A 17,006-nucleotide genomic window follows, 5' to 3' on the forward strand; every position below is an offset into this window, starting at 1 on the left:
TGCCAAATGCTTGACTTGTATCTTTATTTCGGAAAACTGGAGCCATACATTTCACGTATGCTAAGGGATCTGTTCTAAGGTGCTGCATGCTGCTCTCTTCCTACAATTGGACAAAATGTCTTCATTCAACATTGTAAGTGCCAACTCTGCAGAGGAGAACAAATGGGACAATTCTATGAACTGGCGCCTAAAGGTAGCTGCCACATATACGCATCAAAGGCGCCATCAACTTGACAGGTGCTTATGTGCACGTGACGCTATTACATAAGGTAGCACCTAAGTGCCATAGTGCCTAACTGCAAGGGGGTGGACACATGGGCAGGAAATGAAGTGCCTCCCAGTTAGACACACACCTAGGAGTGCCAAGCCAACTTACGTATGCCATTTGACATGGCTTAAGATGGTGCACCTCCAAATGAACACACCAATGCCAACCTTATGCTAGTATTCTATAATGGAATCTTTGTGCCAAGATGCCGTTATAGAATAGGTGCTAAGCGCATGGCATTGGGGCACCTAGACTGAGGCACCTAGTTATAGAATTGCTCTTTATAGAGGGGAATTCTGTATATAGCACTGAAAAAATGTAGGCATGGCCATTTATACCAACTAAAACCTTGTGTAAATGCCCATGCCTAACAGGCATGGATCGGGCGTATTCTATAACATTGTGCATAATTTTTAGGAACCCCTCCCCTACGGCCCGCCCATGCCCCTTTTGAGAGCCACACTTTAAAATTTATGTGTAGCACTTTACAGAATACACTAAGAATGTTGAGACTAGAAATTCTAATTAGTGTCTAATTTTTATCGCCCAATTATCAGCACAGATTGGCTTGTTAATTAAATTGCACTGAATGGCCACACTGCCAAATTTGCGCATGCAACTTTAGTCGCCATATATATAGAATCCCTCCCTATCTATGTCACTGAGGGAGGAGGAGGAGGGGAATAGGTTCTGGCAGGAGCAGAACTTTCGTGGTTCAAAGTTTTAGATTATGATGTTAAGTTATAAGTTTCAGATCCAGCTGTATAGCATACAAGAAACACACACAGACATGCAAATCATAGCAAAACACTCAAATGAATGAACATGGCTGGAAAGGTGACACCACCAGGTGAGCAAGTCTGTACCTGTACTGATCCCAGAAAACCATGGTTATGCTGGGACACTGCAGAGGGTAGGCTGGGTAGGGAGGGTTTCTATGGTAATGGATGGTAGTGTTTTGCATATTGCTGTTCAGAGATGCTGATTGGTCTCAATTTTGTGCATGTTTAATTCTAGCAATATTTTCACTAGCATCGTTATTCCTTCTTGCAGCAGGATGCCCCCAAGAAATGGGGGTGGGGGAGAAGAGGAGTACAGAACAGCAGAAATCAGCAATAATTATGTTTTGAGGGGAAGAAAGCTTTGGAACCATCACTTCTGCATCTCTGAGGAGAATAAAATTCTGGTCACGCTGCAGAGAAAGGAAGCTGAAGAGAGAAGAGGAAAACCAGGAAGAGGAGGCAGAGGGCAAACTACTGACAGAACAGTTGCAGCTGCAATCTGAGGACCAAAGGTGACCCTCCCTCAGCCTCTAGACAAAGGTGACAGAGGTCTAACTTCCCTTCACAGGTTTTTACTATACCTGTTGGCTATTATATATTGATTAGGATTTATCTGGGGAAGTAATTCTACTCAATACATTTTATCAATGGGCTAAAGCCTGTCTCCGCCTGAAAATTCGATGAGTACATATATAAAAATTATTATAAAAATAAGTGAATTGGTTGGTTTATATGTATGTGTTATTTTTGAAACAGATGGGTTGTGAATATAGGTTCCCTCCTGAAAAGGAACATCCATAGAGACAGGACATCATTTTTGCTGCAACAGAAAGTCAGAAGAGGGACGGTCCCAGATCCCACCATTCCCAGATCCACTCACATTACCTGCTTCAAGCACAGACTCAAAAGCTTCCTATATCTTTGAATGGTGCAAACATTAATTCCAAATTCAGTCAAGTAACTTCAGAGCTCAAATGAGCAGATTGCTAATGTGAGTAAATTCAAGAGAAATATTACCACATTCAAACCTTCATCAGAGGAGAGCTATTCCATATCAATTGCCTTATTTCCCCTTGAACTTTTCAGATCCCAGTTGCTCTTACTCTATAGCTTTGGTTATGGTTTCCAGTCTGCTCTAAAGAAGGGGTTCTCAACTCAGCCCTTGGAACATAACCTACTGGCTGGGTTTCTGGATACCCACACTGAATATGAAAGAGATAGATATTAGCATGTGCAAATTTATCTCATGCATATTTGTTGTGGGGAAAGCGCGGGGTACAAATGTAATAATAATAATAATGGCTATTTTTATTGTGAGACAGATCAGTAATTGACTCCTTACCACTGGTTTCTGCTTCTAAATTGCTCCTCTATGAATGTAGGAGATCCATCCCTTTTTACTGACCACCCTACTTAGCCTTTCCACTTACAGCATCAATTCATGACATGAAATGAAAGATAGTAAGTGACAGCTGGCAGGAGAGAAAGTGAAGAAGAGATAGGACTGCAGGTGTTACTGGTGATTTGATCACGAAGAATGTGGATAGTTGGGTAGCTTGTGGCCAGGAGAATCAATTGGTAATTCCCCTGCTTGGGATGAGGGTAGAAGATCTCACATATTACCTAGTTAGGATTTTAGAGAGTACTTGGGAGGAGTTACATGCGAGTACCAGTGACATACACAAAGGCCAAACTCGGGTTTCTAAGTGGGAGACTGAAATCCAAACCTATAGAGAAATACTTGAAGAGCAGATTAATCTCCAGGGTCTCAGAGAGAGTAGATGGGAGTGATTTAGAGTCATTAAGAACTGTGGAACCTTTTTGGCAAAGGAAGATCCTGCTCTGACAAGATGGGCTTCATCTTAACCAACTGGAATCAGACTGCTGACTCTAGCGGTCAGGAAACTAGATCATGGGGGAGAGCTGCAACTGCTCAGGACAGCATGGTTCAGAGTGAGGTATCTGCAAATGATACTGTTAAAACAGAGGACATGAGAGTATCCTAATAGAAAAGATGAGAAAATCTGAGGTACCCTGGATGAAGTTAAAAGAAAAGCAGGTAAATGGGAATGAATCGAAAGTACCTAAATCAACTGCTAGAAATAATAATCAAATCATGAATAAAAATAGAGTACATTTATGAGACTGTATGCAAATGGTGGAAGTTTAAAAAGCAGGTTTGAAGTGATGTAGGCACAAACAGTATCTCTGAAACGTACTGAAAGGAGGATAATCAATGTGACACTGTGATATCAACAAATAAAATATTAATAAGACGGAAGACCAAACCGAGAGTGGGGTAACACTATGGGGGCAGTTCCACAAACTAAGGGCTGTATTCTATAAATGGTGCTCAAAAATGGATGCTGGAAAAGATTGGTGCTAAGTGCAAATGGGCATATACCCTTTATAGAAAAGCATTTAGTGCCAAGTCCCATGCCCTAACTTTGGGCGCCAGACTTAAGCCTGTTGAAACCTGGTGTAAATGCTGGCACACTGACCCATTATTCTATAATGACGCAAACAACTTTTCAGAACGCTATCGACATGTCCATGCCCCTCTTGAGTTGCCCACTATCCCCCTGATATTCAGTAATATTTAACCAGCCAGAATGGCTGCAGACCGGTTAAATAGTGCTTAACTGGCTATCCACTGAAGCTGAATATCGCTGGTTAGCGACTAGTTATATCGCCCAATATAACGGCTATCCGTCGATTTTTAAAGCTGGTTTAGCAGCCATATTTGGCTGCATGAAAACATGGGATATCTTTGGCTGGTTTAAAAATAACCGGCTACGTCTGACTATCGACTTAGCTGGTTATCTTTAAACCAGCCAAAAATAACCTGGATATTCAATGCAACTGAAAGACTCCAGAGGAAACTGGACAGTCAAAGGATATGAGGTAGTACATAAGTATTGCCACACTGGGACAGACCAAAAGTCCATCATGCCCAGCATTCTGTTTCCAACAGTGGCCAATTCAGGTCACAAATACCTGGCAAGATCCTGAAAAGTTAAATACATTTTATACTGTTTATCCCAGAAATAAGCAGTATATTTTCCCCAAGTCAATTTAATAATGGTCTGTGAACTTTTCCTTTAGGAAGCTGTCCAGACCTTTTTTAAAATCTGCTAAGCTAACCACCTTTACCACATTCTCTGACAACGAATTCCAGAGTTTAATTACACGTTGAGTGAAGAAACATTTTCTCCGATTCATACTAAATAGTGTTCTATTGTGGAATAAAAACTGGTTAAAAATAGAAAACAGAGAGTAGGGTTAAATGGTCAGTATTCTCAATGGAGAAGGGTAGATAGTAGGGTTCCCCAGGGGTCTGTGCTGGTGTATTTATAAATGATCTAGAGATAGGAGTAACTAGTGAAGTAATTAAATTTGCTGACAACATAAAGTTATTCAAAGTTGTTAATTCGCAAGAGGATTGTGAAAAATTACAAGAGGATCTTAAGAGACTGGGAGACTGGGCATCTAAATGGCAGATTACGTTTAATATGAGTAAGTGCAAAGTAATGCATTAGGGAAAGAGGAACCTGAATTATAGCTATGCAATGCAAGATTCCACATTAGAAGGCATCGACCAAGAAAGGGATCTAGGCGTCATCTTTGATATGTTGAAACCCTCTGCTCAGTGTGTTGCGGCGTCTTAGAAAGCAAATAGAATGTTAGATATTATTAGGAAAGGAATGGAAAACAAAAGTGAGGACGTTTATAATGCCTTTGTATTGCTCCATGGTGCGACTGAACCTAGAATATTGTGTTCAATTCTGGTCACCGCCTCTTATAAAAGATATGGAGGGGCATAATTGAACGAAAACGTCTATCTCCGAGAACGGGTCCGTGAAGGGGCGGACCGAACCGTATTTTCGAAAAAAATAGACGTCCATGTTTTATTCGACAATCTGTGAGCTGGGCGTTTTTGTTTTTCAGTGATAATGGAAAATGAAAGCTCCCAGCTCAAAAACGAATAACTCCAAGGCATTTGTTCGTGGGAGGGGCCAGGATTCATAGTGCACTGGTCCCCCTCACATGCCAGGACACCAACCGGGCACCCTAGGGGGCACTTTTACAAAAACAAAAAAAAAGGTAAAAGAGCTTCCAGGTGCATAGCACCCTTCCCTCGTGTGTTGAGCCCCCCAAATCCCCCTCAAAACCCACTGCCCACAAGTCTACACCATTATTATAGCCCTAAGGGGTGAAGAGGGGCACCTACATGTGGGTACAGTGGGTTTGGGGGGTTGGACGACTAATAAGCATTAAGCAGCACAATTGTAACAGGTAGGGGGGGATGGGCCTGGGTCCACTTGCCTGAAGTCCACTGCACCCCCTAACAACTGCTCCAGGGACCTGCATACTGCTGCCAGGGAGGTGGGTATGACATTTGAGGGTGAAAATAAAAAGTTGTGAAACATCATTTTTTGTGGTGGGAGGGGGTTAGTGACCACTGGGGGAGTCAGGGGAGGTCATCCCCGATTCCCTCTGGGGGTAATCTGGTCATTTAGGGCACTTTTTGGGGCCTTATTCATGAAAAAACAGGGTCCAGGAAAAGTGCCCTAAATTCTAGCTACAAACGCATACTTTTTTTCCATTATCGGCGAAAGGCGCCCATCTCTCCTCGGCCGATAACCACGCCCCAGTTCCACCTTCGCCACGCCTCCGACACGCCCCCCCGTCAACTTTGTACGCTTCTGCGATGGAGTGCAGTTGAAAACGTCCAAAATCGCCTTTCCATTATACCGATTTATTCGTTTTTGGGAGATAAACGTCTATCTCCCGATTTGGGTCGAAATCTAGGCGTTTTTCTCTTTCAATTATAAGCTGGAATTAGAAAAGGTACAGAGAAGGGCAATGAAAATGATAAAGGGGATGAGACAATTTCCCTATGAGGAAAGGCTAAAGTGGCTAGGTCTCTTCAGCTTGGAGAAAAGACAGCTTAGGGTAGAGGTCTATAAAATAATGAGTGGAGTGGAACAGGTAGACATCCTAAAATACTAGGACTAGGGTGGGTATGTAATGAAGCTACAAAGTAGTAAATTTAAAATGAATCGGAGAAAATGTTTCTTCACTCAACGTGTCATTAAACTCTGGAATTCGTTGCCAGAGAATGTAGCAAAAGCAGTTAGCTTAGCGGGGTTTAAAAAAGGTTTGGATGGTTTCCTAATGAAAGTTCATAACCGTTATTAAAATGGACTTGGAAAAATTCCTCTGTTTATTTCTAGGATAAGCAGGATAAAATGTAGTGTACTTTTTTGGGATCTTGCCAGCTACTTGTGACCTGGATTGGCCACTGTTGGAAACAGGATGCTGGGCTTGATGGACCTTCGGCCTGTCCCAGTATGGCAATATTTATGTACTAATGTGGGTCACCGGAAACAGCCACTAAGTTTACACTGCATCGCAGTGATATCATTACAAGATATTTTCCTTTACTTCTGCACCTACATTTTATGATTTTCATCACAAGTGTTTGACCCCTGAAGCAGACGGTAGTTCCCAAAACTACCCAAAGCATGGACCCATTTCGGGTCACATACATATCTGGTGCTGAATAAAGTTATTTCAACCTACTATCGGCTGATGAGATTTCTTGGTCCACCCTTACTCTTCTGTACTGGTTTGTGGAGAAGGAGACCCAGGCCAATAATCCACTCTAATTCTTACACTTGTGGTGGAAAGTGTGAACCCTCCAAAACCCACCAAAAACCTACAGTGACATGACACCTGGGCTATTGTAGTGGTATACAGTTGGGTACAGTAGGTTTTTGGTGGGTTTTGGAGGACTCCCCTTACAATATAAGGGAATAAAGGTGAGATTTCTACCTGGGAGCTTTTAAGTGAAGTCCACTGCAGTGCCCCCTAGGGTGCCTCACAGCTCTGCTGGGATGTCTTTGTGGCCAGTTTACTAAGAATGCTGGCTCCTCCTACATCCTACATTGATTTTGTGTGTTTTTCACTTGGACTTTGTTTTTTAATGGACCAAAAAGATAAACGCAAAAAGCAGAAAAAACATCTAGTAAGTGGCTATTTTGAAAATCACTATATTTGCTATTCGGATTCTGGATGTTTTGAGGAAAACGTCCAAAGTCGGACTTAGACGTCATATTGAAAATGCCCTTCCATGTAACTTACATAGTGTTTATTTGCAAGGGAGTTTGCAAAGGGGTGGAGCATGGGCGGGACACTTATAGAATACTGCCCTGCAATAAGCAAAAGGAAGGAAGTGCTTCAGTAAAAATAGGCACTTGATTCCTTTTGCCATTGCAGGGCAGAATACTAAGTTACGTTGATGTCTTTCTTCACTTAGGCACTCACATTTACATGAGCTTTATGCCTGGACTATGTGCTTGTGTCTAAATGTTAGACATGTTAATATCTGGTTAAACTAGTATTCTATCAAGCAGGGGTGTTCAATGTCAGTCTTCGATGGCCGGTGCCACTTGGGTTTTCAGGATTTTCACAATGAATATTTGTGAGATCTATTTGCAAACAATGGAGGCGGTGCATGCAAATGGATCGCATGCATATTCATTGGGGGAAATCCTGGAAACCCGACTGGGTTGCGGCCCTCGAGAACCAACACTGAGCACCCCTGCTACAAAGAAAAGTAGACACCTTTATAGAAAAGGCACCTACTGTATGCTTTCTGGTATCTAATTGTAGGTGCCCTGTTACAGAATCGCTCCCACATATGTGCACAAGTGGTCTGATAACATACTGATCAGCATAGTGTGAGGTATGATGACATGATGGCATGTACTTTGCCTTTAGGCATTAACAGGGGTGGAGTTTGAGTGAAGTTTGCAAGTACAGGTATAGATTATAAAAACAGTCTAATCTATGTGCTTACTTGAATAATCTAGGCGTGCACAATTACACGATTTCTGCTACTTCCATCAGTACTTTCTAAAGAACCATAAGTGCCTATTAAGTAGGTACCAAACCCGGCACCCTGGTTTAAAATTGTCCTAAACACTTGGAGATATCGTATGCATGCTTTGATGCTTTTGGAGCGTCAGTACACCAGGTGCTCCCCCAAACGCCTGAAGGTGTTTCATGAAGTGTGAGATGTGTACATTTGTTCCTTGCCACATAGAGCCAGGATCCTGATTCTCAATCCAAATTGACTTCTGTGCCTTGGTGATGATGCGAGGAGGAGACTCTTTTCAGAAGGGGTGGGGTGTTTTAGGGGACTCGGGTTGTATGCAGAGAGTATGGTGGGTAGTGCACACTCCCCCCCCCCCTATTTTTTTAGTTTAGAATAAGAGTTGCTGTATTAATAGTGAAAGGGAAATGAAAGGAGTGGGTTGGAGGTTGGGTGGGGGAAGGAATTTTTGTAAAAATGTTTGATGACTAACTCTGTAACTTGTTTGAAATTCAATATGCTGGATCTAAGCTGCTGTTTATTGATTTGATTGGTTGGTTCTTACGTTGTGTCATCAATAAAATTGTTGAAACTTAAAATTGTCCTAAACAAGGGCCATATACTCTCATCTTTTGCCAGGCAGTTGTTTGGTTGCTGTGGGAGACCAGGGGCTGAGTCAGATCAGACAGGTAGAAGCTAACTGCAATCCCCCCCCTTTCTTTGGTCAATTATCCTTCTCCTTGTACTGGTGGTATGAGGTGAACTGTGGTACCATGGGTGGTGCCCTCCTCCTTTACCACCCAGTCTGTGTTTGGGTGGCGACAGGTAATTTAAGCGGGTAGGAGAGGTTCTTGCCCGCTTAAATCACTTTGAATATCGGCCCCTATGTGCATTAGGCGCTATTCTATAAGGTAGCACCTACATGACATAGCACCTAACTGCAAGGGATGGGTGGGCCATAGGTGTGTTCCTACTTACATGTGTACTTTACAAAATACTATAAATTGCGCTCTTCAGTTGGCGCATTTAGGTATGCCACCTTATGCCTGCCGTTGACATGGTAAGAAAGCACACCTAAACTTGGATGCGCCAATGCTGGCTTATGCTAGTGTTTTATAATGGGCTCTTAGCTCCAAGATGTTGTTACAGAATTGATGTTAACTACTTGGCATTGGGACACCAGTTCATAGAATTGCCCTGTACAAGTGTTTCTTGTTCAAAAGAATTCCACAGCCTTAAAACCAAGAACAAGTAAAAATATACAAAACCACAATAGTGCAACAGAGCTCCATATGCTTCCCACCATGGAGAGACTAAGCCTGATCTCTCTGCATGGGTGGTTTGATTTAAGCATTCTATTGTTTTACTCTTGTCTATTACAGTCATACCCCTGATGAATATATCTCGAAACACGGCCATCTTGGGTAACCAATAAAGCCTGTGAATTTTTATCCATTTTACTGCTGGTTGGAGCTGCTTTCTTATGTGACATTTCCACTGTGTCGATTCCTTTGCCTCTTTTTTTTTTTCCTGTAGCTTTTAAAGTTATCCATGGCATAGGTCCTTTTTGTATCTGGCAGATATTAGTCAGGTACTTGACAAGAAGGGCATTACAGTCTTCTTCACATTGTTTTACTGGCACCTTGTGCTTTGTTTTTTATAAAAATTCTTTATTTATAATTTCACAAATATTTTTACAAGTTAACACTTGCCAATGGGAACACGGATAAGAATAAAGAATAAACAACAACAACAAAAAAAAACTTTTACCAGAGGAAAAGAAAAAAAGATACATAATCCTTCTTAAACCATGATTAGAGAAGGGAGTCCAGTCCATGAGGATAAGGAGATCCAGTAAAGGAAAAATAAATGCAGCAAAAAGGCCATTAGCAGCTTATTACCCCCGCCGTAGACCTACTAACTCAACCAAAAGAAGCTAGATAGCACCAGTCACAATTTTCTTCATATCAAGAAAGGCTCTCAATTGTTCCAGGGAAATAAATACATATTTTATCCCAAATGTTTCACTGTGCATTTACCAGGATAAGCTAACAGAAAAGATACACCCAATGCTACAACTTCATGTCTCATAACAAAAACAAACATCTTCTTTCTTGAGTTTGCCTTATTATATCCGGCTACATCCAAATGTTTTTCCCACAAATTTTGAAGAAAAAAAAATGTCTTATTACTGCATTCATATCCTCTTCAAATACAAACAAGACTAAAGTAGCTTTTTCAGAATTCTCAAATAAAGAGGTCTCTAATGTTTCAGATATAATATACCTACTAAAAAATCTTCAGAGCAGACCCAAGGCACTGTAGCTCAGGAGGCAAAAAATGAAGTATTGAATATATCTGATTTACTGGAGGAATTGCTTCAGGAGAGAATTTCAAAACCTCTATCAAATATTTCTTTAAGGCTCCCATAGGTAAAACTCCCAGAGACTTAAGAAAGTTCAGGAGATGAGCATTTAATATACGATTGTAATTCTTTATTTGTTCAACTCTTCTATAAAGTGCAGTTATCAATAACTGCTGTTAATTCTTGCAATGACTTAACCTGTTCCTTGAGGGTAGCTATTTCAGATACAAATGCTACCTTAATTCCTTCCAGTTTTTTGATAAGGTGATCAACAGTACTCACTAAGGTGGTAATGTCTTGAAAAGATTTTGTGACTATAGAATCCAGCTCCTTAACAGAAGCCCAAATGCTCCCAAGAATCACCTTCATGGGTCCCTCATTCTGTGCAGATCTCACAGCCAGGATTCCATTTATGCCAGCTCCTCTGTCCATTTCCAATTCAGTGTCTACCACCGTACGAGGCCCCTGCAGTGTTGTCGGGTTGTTTGGGCATGGTGGCGGGTTGAGAACCGGAGGGGGGGGGGGGGGGGGGTGGAAGAGAGAGTAACATCGAGTCCCAAGGCTCCAGGTTCTCCTCTGCTTGGAGCAACAGCAGAGACACTTCCAGTATCGGTCCTGGTGGCAAACCTTGCAATCAACTTCTGGAGGGGAAATGAAGTCTTAACTGCCAAGGGAGCAGTTTGGGGGGAGTGGTCAAGATGGCGGCATGAAGCTGGTAGCGGTACTGAGCATTCTTACCTGATTGGGTTTTCTTCTTCCTTCATTGCCATTATGCCTCAAATTAAATAGAAATGATTTTCACATAATATATACAGGTACTCATTTTTTTTACTTGGAGTAATGGAGGATTAAGTGACTTGCCCAGAGTCACAATGAGTTGCAGTAGGAATAGAACCCGTTCCCCTAGTTCTCAGGCCTCTACACTAACCATTAGGCTACTCCTCCACTCCACAATAAATAAGCATTAGATCTATCTGCACATTTTGTCCTATTAGATTGTAAGCTCCTTTGAGCAGGGACTGTCCTTCTTTGTTTAACTGTACAGCGCTGCGTAACCCTAGTAGCACTTTAGAAGTGTTTAGTAGTAGTAGTAGTAGTATTTGCATATAATGAAGGCAATGCATACAAATAGATCTCGTGCATATTCATTTGGGAAATTCTGAAAACCTGATTGGATTGTGGACCTTGAGGACTGAGGTTGCCCACTTCTGCCATGTAACAAAAATAAAATACAAGTGACAATCCATATATCAGACCACTACTCATTATCAAAACAAATCTCTAGACCAGGAGTTCTCCATACAGTCCTTGGGACACACCTAGCCAGTCAGAGTTTCAGGATACTCACAATGAACATGCGTGAGATAAATTTGCATACATTTATCGACCCAGACGAGAGCTCCACAGCACATAGTCAGTTAGCTCCGCCACCAGGAAATCCCAGCCAGGAGGCCATAACTGGAACAAACTCAGTCTGCAATGTGACTGCAGAGTACCCTGGCGTACTACTCAGCAGGAGGATTTCTGCGGATGACACAGACTATACCTACAGCTCACATGGTATGAATCCATGCACCATGCCCCGAAGATATCACATAGCACCTCTAAGACCTCCAGGCTTCCCCATCCACCTACCACCTACTGGATGCTCATTGGGAACGGCAACCTACAAAAGGCTTTGACAAACCATGACCATTGCATAAAGATATATTTTGCTCACAATGCTAATAATCTGTTTGATTAACCACCTAATTTGGTATCTTCAAGTCAAAATGCCACATACCTGTCCTGTCACCCTTAGAGTACCAACTGAACAACATCAGACCAGGCTTAACTGGAAGAATACCACCTATCACCACACTTCTTAACACCGGAAGCCAATCTACCAAAGGAAGGCTTCTAAAGTGCTAACACAGGCACACACAAAACCCTAAACACCAGCTGATAACCATTAAATGCAACACCGACACCCCTACCTCCTATTTACTGATACCACTAGCCTACATATATGCCCGCTCTGTTGTCAACAGAGAACTCATCGGAGCATGGGTGGAAGAAGACAACCTGGGACTAGCATTAATCACAGAGACCTGACTGCACAATCAGGATGATCCCATACTGAATGACATATGCCCCAAGGCTACAAGATACTACACATGACTCAGACCTCAAAAAGAGGAGGATGCCTAGTGGTTGTCTATAAGGTATTCCTAAATGTTATGAGGGTATCAAATCTCTCCATCCCTAGAAATTCTAGCATTTACTATAAGTGATCCTACACTCAAGGCGACACTCTGCTGCTCATTATTCTACAGACCACCCGGCAGCTGAGCCAAAGCCAGAGATGACTTCACAGAATTCATTTCCAACATATGTACTACCCACTCCAATGTACTGCATATAGGAGAAATAAATATTCACCTAGACAATCAAGATGACCCACATACCCAGCAAGTCCTTAACTTCCTAATATCCTGGAATATTCCCAAACCAGTCAAGACCTCAACACACTGCAAGGGCCACCTACTAGATCTTTTCATGTATAGACTATCGACACACAATAACAAATTCATATCAGACATCACCTGGTCACCTGTACCATAGTCGGACCACAATAAACTCACCTGCACCCTAAACTGGAAAGAAGTAATGTCTAATAACAAAAAATGAAAACTTAGTCACATTCCCACAAGAGGTAAGATTTAAGCTACTGAATTCTGGGATGAATCTCAAACTACCCACCACTGGAACCCAGAAATGCAGAGTAGACTTCCTCAAAAACTGTGACCTCTGGAGCCTGGCCATATTAGATGAAATTTCCCTTGTACAACTGAAAAACAAATGTAATCATCGATCAGCCCCCTGGTTTAACAAAAGACTCTGCAGATGACTATAGAAAAAACGGGTCAAAGAAAACACAACAGAAAACAAAGGCACATGGAGACAAGCAGTAAAGTCCTACAAACACCTTATCAAACAAGTGAAATCGAAGTTTTATGATACTTGCATAGGATCTGGCCAACTCAACATCAAGAAACTCTATGGAATAGTAAACAATCTACTTGACACTCAAACTGTGGTAGCCACAAACAAAGTTCCTTTGAATGCCGTGGACCTGGCCCATTATTTCAGACAGAAAGTAGATAACATCAGATCAGGCCTCCCAATGACCACTCTCCCACTAGAATACTACTTAGGCCACAGGATGCCACAAAACGAAGCAGTACAAGCCAACAGAACCTGGACCTCCTTCATAACACCACCAACCTCTGAAATACAAATCTCCCTTTAAAAATATGCAAAATCTCACGGTGTATTGGATGCCTGCCCCACTGCAGTAATGAGATATGCCTCTTCCTGGATTATAGATTTACTAACCAAACATCTCCTACTTGCTATGAGAAGGTCACTTCGCAGAGATGAAGGGAAACATAATGCTTACCTCAATCCTAAAAAACACCATGGCCATAAAAGAACAACATAACAAATTACAGAACGGTAGCATCCATCCCACTCCTAGTCAAGGTCATGGAAGGGATAGTCACCAAACAAACAATGGATTACCTCTCTCAGCACTCCATCTTCCACTCCTTCCAGTCAGGTTTCAGACCTCACCACAGCATGGAATCTGTTCTTCTATCACTGGTCAATGACATCAAAGCAGAGACAAGCAAACGAAAGAAAGTATTGATACTCCAATTTGATACGTCAAGCGCTTTTGATGTAGTTGCCCATGATATACTCCTCTACCTACTGGACTATATTGGCCTTGGAGGTCCGGTACTCAGATGGTTCACCTCAAATCCAGATCATACCAAGTCAAATCAGCACTTATCATCCAACCCCCCCTGGTCACCTGGCTGTGGTGTACCCCAAGGTTCTCCACTGTCCCCAACGCTATTTGATATCATGATGGTTTCACTTGGCAGCAAGCTAAAAGAGTTAACACTGAAATCACACATCTACGCAGATGACGTGACAATATACATACCCGTCTCAGGTGACCTAACCAACACCATAGTCAGGATTTGGACTGGCCTAGACACAATGGAGACCTGGGCCTTCACCTTCAGGTTAAAGCTTAACAGAAAGAAAACCAAATTCTTGGTTATATTGAGTACCTTTCGCCCCATCCCCTACCACACTTTTACTATTGACCAAACAAGCTTACCACTAGAAAGCAATCTTAAAGTACTGGGAGTCATTCTAGACCAAAATCTGACACTCAACAACCAAATAACCTTGGTCACAAAGAAAGCCTTCAGAACACTCTGGGAGCTAAGAAGAATTAGAAACCTCTTCCCTATTGCAACTTTTCATCTCCTAGTCCAAACTCTGATATTATCCCAATTGGACTATTGTAACTGTTTATACACAGGTTGCAAAGACCTGAGCCTGAAAAAATTAAAAACTGTCCAAAACATGGCTGCCTGCTTGATCTACAGGTCTCTCCACTATGAAAGAGCCTCTCCCCTACTACAAACACTCCATTGGCTACCCATAAAAGCCAGAATAGGCTTCAAGATCCTCGCACTTGTCTTCACAGTTCTCCAGGGACTATCTCCCACATATATGACCTCATTAATTGACCTCACACTCAGAAATGCCCTGATGAATGCCCAAAGCTACCTTCTACTCCACTTCTCAAACTGTAAATGGGTAATATATAAATCTCTCTATGACACAAGTTCTTCTACCTCACAACCCAATCCTGGAACACCCTAACCTCAAACATAAAGAGGTTCACTGACTACCTTACATTTCGCAAAATACCGAAATCATACTTCTTCACAAAATTTCTACCGATTCAGGACAACCTCCGAAGACCAAGCACATAACCCTACCAAGATTCCTAGTTAAATGATAGATTCATTACCATAACAGGTTCCCTGTTACACTGCAAACCTTATGATTGTACCTGATGACTGTAGCTATTTATTGGATTCGCTATCATAGTTAGTCCATCATCACGTTGTAAACCTGTTAATTGCTATTCTATACCAAAATGTAAACCTCATTAACTAATCCTGTTACACTGTAAGCCACATAGAACTAAACTTAATTTGGATAATGTTGGATATAACACTAATTAAATAGAAATGGAAATTACATTTAAACAGATTTTCCAATACAGGATGATGGAAACAAAACCAAAAAAAGAAAAGTGTTTCTCTAGCTGTGAGAGAAGTCAAATAAGGCAGAGCCACCCTTCCCTGTACCCACCACCTGTTTCCCCTACCCAAGGAAGGGAGCAGGTGCAGCAGCTTCTTTACTAAGGGCTTCTCGCCCATTGCACATGTGTGTTGTATTGGCAAACAATAGTGATTACATGTTGGGGGAAAGGATTCATCAGCTGCTGCAATCAATTGCAGGCAGCTTTCAGGAAGTACTTGACAGATATACAGCCGTGTGCAGTTATCTTATCATTCAATAACAACTTTTCCCAAGCCCCCTTTACCTGCAGTAAGCAGTGCAGCTGACACCACTCGGTCCCACCATCTGTCCCTTTTACCTGCAGTATGCAATGCAACTGAAAATTGGCCTCTTCACCCATCTTATCCCTTTGCCTGCAATGCAACTGCTACCTGACCTCTCTGTCCAGTCTCTCTCCTTTCCCTGCAGTGTGTAGTGCAGCTCATACCTGACCTCTCTGTCCAGTCTCTCCCCTTTTTTCTCAGCAGTGTGTAATGCAGCTGGTAGGTACCTGACCTCTCTGTCCAGTCTCTCCCCTTTCTCTAGAGTGTGTAGTGCAGCTGATTCTGTACTTCCCTGCCCCCATTATCATAGCCACCATAAAGTCTTATAGAATAAGAGATTTCATATACAGGCAATTCCATAAACTAGGCTTTCACATTTATGCAATGCTATGCTATATTTTTCTTATATACCGCTCAATTATCCATGCAGGACTTCTCGGCAGTGTATAATCTTAAAAAATGAAAGAATTCTTCCCTTGAAGAGGAAATTACAAAAAACAGCAACAACAAAAAACCTCCTCTCATATATATAAGTTTTTAAAAGTTTTCAGAAAAGAAAAAGAGTTATCACTTGTTTTAATCCTTAGGCAATAAATTCCAGAGTCTAGTTCCCTGGACTGAAAATAAACTATCATGAACAGACTTATATTGTACATTTTTAAACAGCGGAAATTCCCGAACTCCCTCAGAATTGAATCCATATATATATTTATGAATCAAAGTAATAATTTTAAACTGTATTTGTTTTTGAACACTCAACCAATGCAAATCATTCAAAACGGGGATAATTCTATCAAATCTATTCAAACCAAAGATCAATCTTGCCATCTCTGCAGCCCAACTGAAACATTATTATAAAGAGAATTAAGAACATAAGAACTTAAGAGTAGCCATACTGGGTCAGACCAATGGTCTATCTAGCCCAGTATTCTGTTTTCCAAACAGTGGCCAAGCCAGGTCACAAGTACCTGGCAGAAACCCAAATCGTGGCAACATTCCATATAGAACCCCAAAGAATAGCAAGATTCTGGAATCCTAAAGAGGGATAAGATTCTGTGCAGAATCTCAAAATGTAGCAACATTCTATACTACAAATCCCAGGGAAAGCAGTTGCTTTCCAAGTCTGTCTCAATAGAAGACTATGGACTTTTCCTCCCAGAATTTGTCCACCTTTTAAAACCCAGATACACTACCGCCGTTACACATTACAGTAGTCTAGTTGAGGAAGCAGCAC

At 41.7% G+C, this 17,006-nt stretch overlaps 1 protein-coding gene across 1 annotated transcript in view; it reads right to left on the bottom strand.

Moving 5' to 3' along the window:
- Positions 1-17,006, bottom strand: part of DSCAML1 (DS cell adhesion molecule like 1) — a 465,245-nt gene that overhangs the window by 139,412 nt on the left and 308,827 nt on the right. The gene's annotated exons all lie outside the window — the stretch shown is intronic.

The sequence above is a fragment of the Microcaecilia unicolor genome, chromosome 12, assembly GCF_901765095.1.
Source record: "Microcaecilia unicolor chromosome 12, aMicUni1.1, whole genome shotgun sequence".
NCBI lineage: Eukaryota > Metazoa > Chordata > Amphibia > Gymnophiona > Siphonopidae > Microcaecilia > Microcaecilia unicolor.